This window comes from Protomyctophum parallelum (genome assembly GCF_964188405.1).
Source record: "Protomyctophum parallelum genome assembly, chromosome: 6".
NCBI lineage: Eukaryota > Metazoa > Chordata > Actinopteri > Myctophiformes > Myctophidae > Protomyctophum > Protomyctophum parallelum.
In genome coordinates this window covers 11,503,861-11,513,045 of record NC_139701.1, presented here as the reverse complement: position 1 = coordinate 11,513,045, position 9,185 = coordinate 11,503,861, and positions in this window count along the sequence as shown.

The following is a 9,185-nucleotide window of genomic DNA, read 5'->3' as shown; positions in this document are numbered from 1 at the left end:
AATAACACACCATTTAGTCTTAGTTCTATTTAGTCTTCTGAAAAACCTTAGTATTTTAGCCTTTTAGTCTTAAAGTCTTAATGCAATGTTAATTTTGCAAGAAAATATTTAGTCTAATGCTTAGTCTTTTGAACATCACACCACTTCTTATAGTCCCGTTTAGTCTACTGAAAAACCTTTCAGTCTTTTGTCAACAAAATTAACACTGTTGATCACTATATATACAGAAATGAAGTCGTCTTCTTCTGTAGTTGTTTTAAGGCGTGGCTCTGTAGGAGGCAAGCTATCTTGCTTTTACTCGACTGATCATGATGATCCGAATTGAAAATAAACGAGAGAAACGCATCGAAAATGTGAACACTTAAAAAGAGAATCCATGCGTAACCACATTTAGGAGTGACCAACCGTAGCGGCATTAGCATGGACTATTTTACCATGATACACTCCCCCCACGGGATCATCAGCTCGCCACTCCGAGGGGTACCAAACATCCCGTAGTGCATTATGTGCGCCCTCATAGGCGTAATTGAAACTGAAAATGTTATGTTCCACTCTGGCGCTTCCCTAATAGGCCACCACTGAGTGACCAGCCTCGTGAGGCAATTACAAGCCTTACACCTCACGAGCATAGATGAGTCTTGACAGAAAGGGGAGGGGGGGGGGGGGGGGGGGGGTGTTGGCCAGTCAAGAGCAGCACTCTTCTTATCGGGACCACAAGCTGCTTCCTTAACTGGAGGAAGGTGAATCCTGGCTGTCTATTTTTAGATACAAACCCCCACCACACACACACACACACACACACACACACACACACACACACACACACACACACACACACACACACACACACACACACACACACACACACACACACACACACACACACACACACACACACACACACACACACACACACACACACACACACACACACACGCCTTTATGTTTCACACTGATCTAGCTGCATGAGGGATCAGACCTCTGGCAGGTGTGACAGTGAGAGGCTCTGCTTTGCTGGCTTCGACTCTGATGCCTCTGAATCATAACAAGCTGCCGAATGAGGACAGTGAGACGAGAATGCATGCCCATTTATTCAGCTGCACGGTCGAAGAAGAACACACAGACCAGCTTCAAGTTTCCCCCAATTTGCGCTTCGTGCCCAACGCCACATGAAGACACTTCATCGGGAGGCAAGCATTTATTAACGTCTCCCGTGTAGCTACTGTACAAATATAAAAGAACTGTAGGGGTTCGGGTTCGTCCGGCCCTTTGCAGCTGTACAGCTCTGTGGAGAATTAATTAGAAGAGATGGAAAAGGTGGCCGTGGAAAGAATCCAGGATACTGTAGTACTGTATGTGTTCTGGTTCAGAACTGTAACTGTTAGCCCCACTATTAATAGCACAAAAGTTTAAAACGATATTTTATAAGTTCACTAAAGTCTCCCAACCTTTTAATAATATAGCCGAGCTCTACATCTTAATGACAGCCAGATGCTCATGTTTACAAATCACACTGCCCAAGAGAAGACAACATGTGATATCTTACAATTGAGAAGAATTTCCCTTTGGTGGAAGGCACACAGAACATTATGAATTGCATACTACAGTAAACAAAATGGGGCACAGATATTTAGGTAGCCTATAGCGATGCACCAAATTATGAATGTTTTTTTTTCTCAAATGAATGTGCCTATAGCTTGGATTGACCTTAAAGAGAACTCAAAGCTATAAATCCTATTTTAGTGAAATAATTAACATCAGCAATGAAATATAAAAAGCTTTTGTTTTGTTTTGTTTTGTTTTGTTTAGTTTTGCTACCCACAGTAAAATGCACCACTGATTATTTCTCCTGGACTAGAAATAATGGCAAATTAGGACATCTGCAAAAATAATGAGTAATAAACACAAATGAGATGACGAGCGTATTTTAACAGTCCCCCATGAGAGGACAGCCAGTGCTATTAAGCATCTGTGTCATTAGAAACTTTTGGTAATGGGCTATACAAAAACAGCATAATTATATATAATCAAGCTCACTATACTGATTTAGAAGGCATTTGTAGAATCAGCCTCAGGTCTTAAAGGACAACTTTAGTTTTTTTCAACCAAGGTTCATGTTTTAGGTTGTTATTAGAGAAACTAAAAGATGAGTGTTATCTTGTTGCTTTCTTTCGTTTTAGGGATTTTAGCTGTTTTGTACAGGGGGGCGGGGGCATTCGAGCATGGTGCTAAATATGTATTTTTTTACAAAATATTATGGAGATTTCTTTTTTTATTATTTACTATAGCCCTAATAAACCCCAGGAAATTACATCTGGCCACAAATACATCACAGGATCTACTGAATGTGAATGTAGCCTACTGGGGGGAAGCCACACTGTGTGTCATAGGCTCAATGTCAGTTTGACACATTCAGTAGATCTCGTGATGTTTTGTGGCCAGATGAAATTTCCAGGGGTTTATTAGGACTATAGTAAATAATTAAAAAAGAAATCGCTATAAAATGTAAAAGAAAATACATATTTAGCCCCATGCTCGAATGCCCCCGCCCCCCTGTCAAAAACAGCTAAAATCCCTAAAACGAAAGAAAGCAGCAAATGAAAAAAAAATAACACTCATCTTTTAGTTTCTCTAATAACAACCTAAAACATGAACCTTGGTTGAAGTTGTCCTTTAACACTTACAGCACAAAACACGTGTGAGCACGTCATAGGATACCCGATCATATAGTCTCAATGACGTGTGAGGACGTCTTAGCGACGTCCTAGCGACGTCCCAGCGACGCAAGAATATTCAGAATTTTCCTATTTTTTTTTTTTGGCACTTTGCTTCCCTCTGCCGTATGCTAACGCTCAGTGCAACTATTAGCTTGTTATTGACTCCCACGTTAGCGAGACGGAAAGAATGACTCGTAGCTCCTAATCCAGGGCGCTCTCCGTGGTGATGAATAGAGCGATATGCTGGCGCTTATTTTCTGCTCCTCATCCGTCTCTCCCGCAAAATATGAACGCTTTTTGGAGCGTAAAACAATATATTAAGATGATCGGGGATGTTGAGGTCACTTTGTAAAGTCAACTTTTTTAGGAAAGTGTTTCCGGTTCATGGCTTTCAAAGTAAAAGCGATCAGACACCTCCGGTATTCTACAGCCTATATTTTGAAGGCAGTCGGCGTACTCAATGTGTTAAAGGAGCATGTTTTTGAGCCAATGTTTTTGCTTGTTTGACCTATTGATTTGTTGTTTCTTTAAAGGTTAAAAAAAAACAATAACACAAGACAAAAAAAAAATAGAAATAAAATAAACAAATACAACTAGAAAAAGTGCCCTTCTGGGCACAGGTCTCCACCAGGATAGGAATGTAGGACATTGCAGCTTGCCTTCATCTGGTGGTTGGATAAAAGGGCAACAAAAGTAAATTATCCACAGATCCGTGCAGTTAGAGGTAAAAACACTTTTCGGCCAGTTATAGCGCCACCTTGAGGCTGAGTTGAAATTGTTCATGTGGCATTTCGTCCTCGGCCTAGTGGGAATGTGCGTGCACAATTTCACGGAAATCACGCAATGTGTTCATGATTAGCAGCATTTTGTTTGAAACTGAGCACTCCTGTGAACTTTGGAAGCCAATCTTAACCAATCAGGATGGAGTCTGAGAAATCTGAAAGACCGGTTTCGTTGAATGGCTCTAGAGAGACTGTGTACCAATTTGCGCAATGTTTGGACAAAATCTGTAGGTGTACTGTGCAAAAACTTGTTTTGCACAAAGCGGCCTCCTGGTGGCGCTATAACAGGCCGTTCTGGAAAGTTTGGGGCAGAGGTTCATCGTTGGCATCCAGGGAGTGTGTGTGCAAAATTTGGCATCGACCGGGTTAACAGTGGCCGAGATTAGCTGCTCACAGACACACGGACGGACGGACACACGGACAGACACACGGACGGACACACGGACGGACGGAGTGCAAAACATACTCTCCCCCCATGCCTTCGGCCTGGTGGAGACAATAAAACTACATTTGCATGGTTACAAGTGGACACAGCTCCACTTACGCCAGGGCTCCACTGGGCGCGTCGCGTCTCCGTCGCGTCCTGCTCGTGTCATGACAACGTCAACGTCACGCTAGAGGTGCTCCACCGCGGGCATTTGAAAACTGCGCATCAGCAACATTCTTTTATGTTGCTGTCAACGCGTGCGTCAAAAAACGAACCGGGGCAATTTTTTTGTCACCGAACGCAGCACAAAGCAACGCAACGCGGGCAGTGGAGCCACCCTCCATTGATTAAAAGGGAACATTCCCGACGCTGACGGAGACGCGATGCAGACGCGACGCAGACGCGCCCAGTGGAGCCCTGGCGTTAGGCAACCGGAAGGTTTAACAAAAAGCAAGCAGAAAAATAAGCCATTCCTAATTTCCTACTGACAAGTTCCCAAAGCATGCCATACATGGGTTTCATTCTCTTTTCCACCAAATATTTTATTTTGTTTACTTATTTTCCAGAATTAGTTTTTCCCAAACTTCCAGGAAGGAAACCATCCCCATTCTTTTCAGTGTGGTATAAAAATCAGCTTGGTGAGACTTGAAACCTATACTTGAGAGGTACAGTATTTATTTTGTGTGGCACTCTCACATCACGTATACGGCAAAACTGAAATGCATAACTTCTCCACCATATTGCCACTTTTCCAGTCCTTCCTCCTGAGGTCTGACTGAGCCAAACACAGAATCAGGTTTAATTGTCACATCACGGATTTTCAAAGTAAAAGAGTGGGTGAAATTATAGTTTCTGTGCATACTTGCCATCGTATCGTTTGCGTTTCCATAGAAAGGGAGGAAGAAGAAAGGGGGGGGCGGGGAGATCAAGAAAGAGATAAGGTCATAAAATCTACATAATGTACACATACAGTAAACCTGAGATAGGTGCGTGAGCAGAGCAGCAGGTGTATACTGTGCACTACTTACAGTATACCTTAACTATACGTTAGTTAAAGATGGAGTGCCGTGATTTTTGCATAATTTTGCAAAATGTGTTCATGAGGTACAGTAGGCCTACTTCCACTGCACAAAAAGCATGGAACACGGATGTATATAACAGGAAACTCCTCTTTTCACGCAGTGTTCATTAGACCCCTTGGTGTGGTTGTTATGTGCAATGCTGTCTCCCCTTTGTATAATAGGGTTTCTTCCTGGAGGCTGAAACCCCGACAGTCAAACGTGCCAATGAAATTAAAAAAAGAGAAGATGCTTGAAAGATTCCTGTAGGCTTTGGGCAGTTCAAATCAGAGCAGAGCAGAGAAAGCCTTTTCTCTCTCCACCAAAGTTGCTATTAAACTAATCTCCTCATCCTCCGCAATTACTCCCACAAATCTGGACCTGTCACTTTCAGCAGGATATGGAGTGAAGCAGAGAGTGATGTGGACAGAAAGGAGAGAGAGGGGGGGGAGCGCGCGCGCGCGAGAGAGAGAGAGAGAGAGAGAGAGAGAGAGAGAGAGAGAGAAGGTTCTGATTAGGTGATTGCAGGAAGGAAGATGCTTGAAAGATTCCTGTAGGCTTTGGGCAGTTCAAAGCAGAGCACGCGCGCACACACACACACACACACACACACACACACACACACACACACACACACACTAGATCATATTGAATTGGGGCAAAGGGGAGGACAGCTAGCGTTTTGACAAAATGTGAATTGGGTGAATATGACATATTTCTTTATTTTCTCCCCATTCTCTCCCCCCCCCTCTCTCTCCCTCTGAACAGGGTCCGTGTGTGAAGGAACATTAGCCACCCAGCGCTCTCAGACACTCATCACTCTGAGAGCCCTCCAGCGATGGCACAGCACAGCGTCATCCCAGCGGTGACCTTGATTGATTGGAGCCAAAGACCTCGCAGCCCTTTCCTAATAAGCACTAATGACTTTTAATGCATGACTTCTAATAGATATGTTCTAACCGCAGCATGGATATATTGCCACGTCCAAAGTCTGTTTTTCCAATTCATTTATCCGTTTAGGGAGTGCTAAATGGCGCCGGCGTTCGGTTCCGCTCCACTCTGACAGCCTGCTGCCGGGTCCACTCCACTTCTTTGGCTCGTTGTAAAGAAAAGGCCAAAGCCACAGTCAGTGTGACATTATCCCAGTGTGGCCTAATCAGAGCATTGTTGCGATAGCGCTGCTATGCTACGCTGTGCGGGCGCCGTTGACGTATTGATATTCTGTGACATTTTAATTCTGGACTTGTGTCTGACTCCAGATGTACTGTATTATGGTGTCTGTCCTTTCATTAACACATTCTGTACGGGAACCCCTTTTGGTGTTTGAAGCATTCTGTTATACTTTAGCAATTGAAAAATAGCAGATCTACAAGCTCATAGTTTGTAGATCTGAAGAAAAAAAAATCGTGAAAATGTGCCTCAAATCTTTGAATATATATTCTTTCAGAGCGAACATTTTTAACTCAAATCTTTGCTTCTGGGGGGTCCCTGGAACAACATATTTTCAGATTACCGATTACATATAATTTTTGGGGGCCTTGACATGAAATATTGAGCACCACTGACATAGAAACATGAGGTTTTTCAGAAAACTGTCAGGATTTAGAAGACATTCGTAGAATCGTTCCCAGGTCAAAATGGGTTAAAAAGGCACGTCGGCGACACAATGATATTTCTCAGAAGGTAATTTACTTCACAGTGTGAATGGCCAAGCAAATCAGCTAATTAGTCTGCCCGCCTCTTTGCTATGGTAGTGTCTCCATTAGAATGCAAGCTATAACGCATCTTATATAGAAAGTAACACTCACAGTACAAGTTATTCAAAGGCTGAAAATGGAGGCCATGAAGCAGAATGTAAGATGAGTCGATGAATGCGTTGGGGGTATATTTCATTTCCTTTATCTGACTGACGGGTTTTCATGGAAAAGCGTGACCTTATACACCACGGCTGAGTGATTCTGCTGTATGAATCACACACACCGTCTGTCCTGGTTTATATAATGCTATTGATCACAGAGAAGATGTAACCTGCGATTCGCCAATGAAGATGGACGTCATATTTCACATGCTGTTCAGTTAAAAGGCGAGGATACGATACGTTTCTGTTCTCTCTCTCTTTCTGAAGGAATGCTTGGAATGAAAGCAGACCCTTGAATAATTTCTGTCTTGATCTTCAGAAATATAACCCCCCGGGATCTATAGAGAAAATGTCAGGAGGGGCTTAGCTGTAATCCAATCATTTATTAGTTTCTGTAGGCCTATCCCTTATTACTAGCTCGTCAATACGGTGTAGATCCCATTTACCGACTTTTCCTGACAATAATGCATTTTTGAACTGGGCTCTCTGGTGTTGTAATACAATGGTGAGATGCCACCACCTCCTGTGGCGCAGGGCGCAGAGAGTGGCCATTTGGGAATTGGAAGGTTCAAGGTTCGATGTCCAGTTCTTCCTGGCTACCTTTGTGAGCGGTCATGTTCTTGAACAAGGCAATGAACCCAGGCGAGAAGGTCGGTATCTCGCATGGTTGCCTCCACTGTCTGTGTAAAACGGTGAAAGTAACAAAGGTGTAATAGAAATGCAGACCATTCGCCATGCCAGCAGTGTTGGGCAAGCTACTGTACTCCAGTCTCTAGCTTTGTAACTGAGGAGATTTGGTGACTGAACACGTGGCCGTGTAAATACTACAAATTAGAATTATGAATAGAATTATGGACAATTCTCTCTGAGATGGACAATCTCTCTTTGTAATGGACAACTGCAGTAGGTATGGGACATTATCAATTAATTGTTTATTTGGTAACCTTATCGATTGATTAAACGGTTAGTTTTTGTTTAGCGGTGTTTAAAAAAATAAATCTGAGAATCGTAATTTCCCTCAATGTCTTACTTTTTTTTTACTGATAAAGCAAGAATAGCCTACAAAAGGCATATTATATTCCTTAATCAAATATTTATTTGACCATTTGAGATACGGCACCAGGCAATGGCATCTTTTATGAGGAATAAAATCACACCCGTCTCTCTCTCTCGCTCTCTCTCATTAGCAGGCAACAGTGCAGCACTATCTCGCTCTCTGTTTCTGCAGTCATAACTCATCTGTTGTGCTATTTTATGTTGATGTGCCACTGAAAATTGCTCTGCCTTGCCTAGCTTCAGATCTTTTGTCGAGCTATAACCAGCTACAGGAAATATTGAATAAGAAAATTAAATTTAATTCAGAAAGTAGTGAAGCTAAGCTACCCACAAGCTGCTGGGAAATGTAGTTAAGCTAGTAGCTCAGCTACTTATTGCCAAGCTGCAGCCCAACACTGCATTTCAGATAGTGAGTGCATGGAATCACACAGAAAATCCTCTATACCTCCTCCTCCTACTACTAGTACTACTACTACAGAACAGATACACCTGGGACTGGTGCTCTCACCGCTGCGGCTATACTTCTAGCAATTTGTTTTACAACTCAAGCTAAAAAAGGAAGTCCAAAGCATATGGGGCCAAAGCAATCAAACCTGCACTGCAATCTCAGAGCTGATTATCCAATTAGATAAGAATAAGCAGATGGCCATAGGAAGGACAGCTGCTTTCAGAGTTTCCCCCACGCTTTTCTGTCTGTCTGTCTGTCTGTCTGTCTGTCTGTCTGTCTGTCTGTCTGTCTGTCTGTCTGTCTGTCTGTCTGTCTGTCTGTCTGTCTGTCTGTCTGTCGTCTTTTTGAGGGGCTAGGCTAGCCCCTAGCTCCTATGCCCAGTTTTCCAGGTCTGTGTGAACACAAACATTTGCTTGTGATTGGCTGAACACCTCATACAGCGATGATTTGATTGGCTGAACACGTATATTACGAAGATAAAAGTGAGGGCAGAAAAGTGAAGATGCCAAAAGTGATTGGCCGGAATGACATGTGTGATGATTTGATTGGCTGAGCACTGTAGTAAACATGCCCTCAAATATCTCCACTCATCTGAGTGGACTGGACCTCTGTCCATATGCGTATAAGGACATCGTCCAGGGACCAATGTTTCACTGCGCAGGACACCACACCCGGAGAGATGAGGCAACTCTCCGTCTAAAGTTAAAAACACATTCACCAACATATTTGGAATTAGCGGACCCATCATTTTGGTGATGGATTGGCTGGAAGTCGCCTGTAGGTCTGAGGCAGATAGAGGAGCCAGGGCCTCAGCTGTACCCAAAGGCCTCGTAATATCT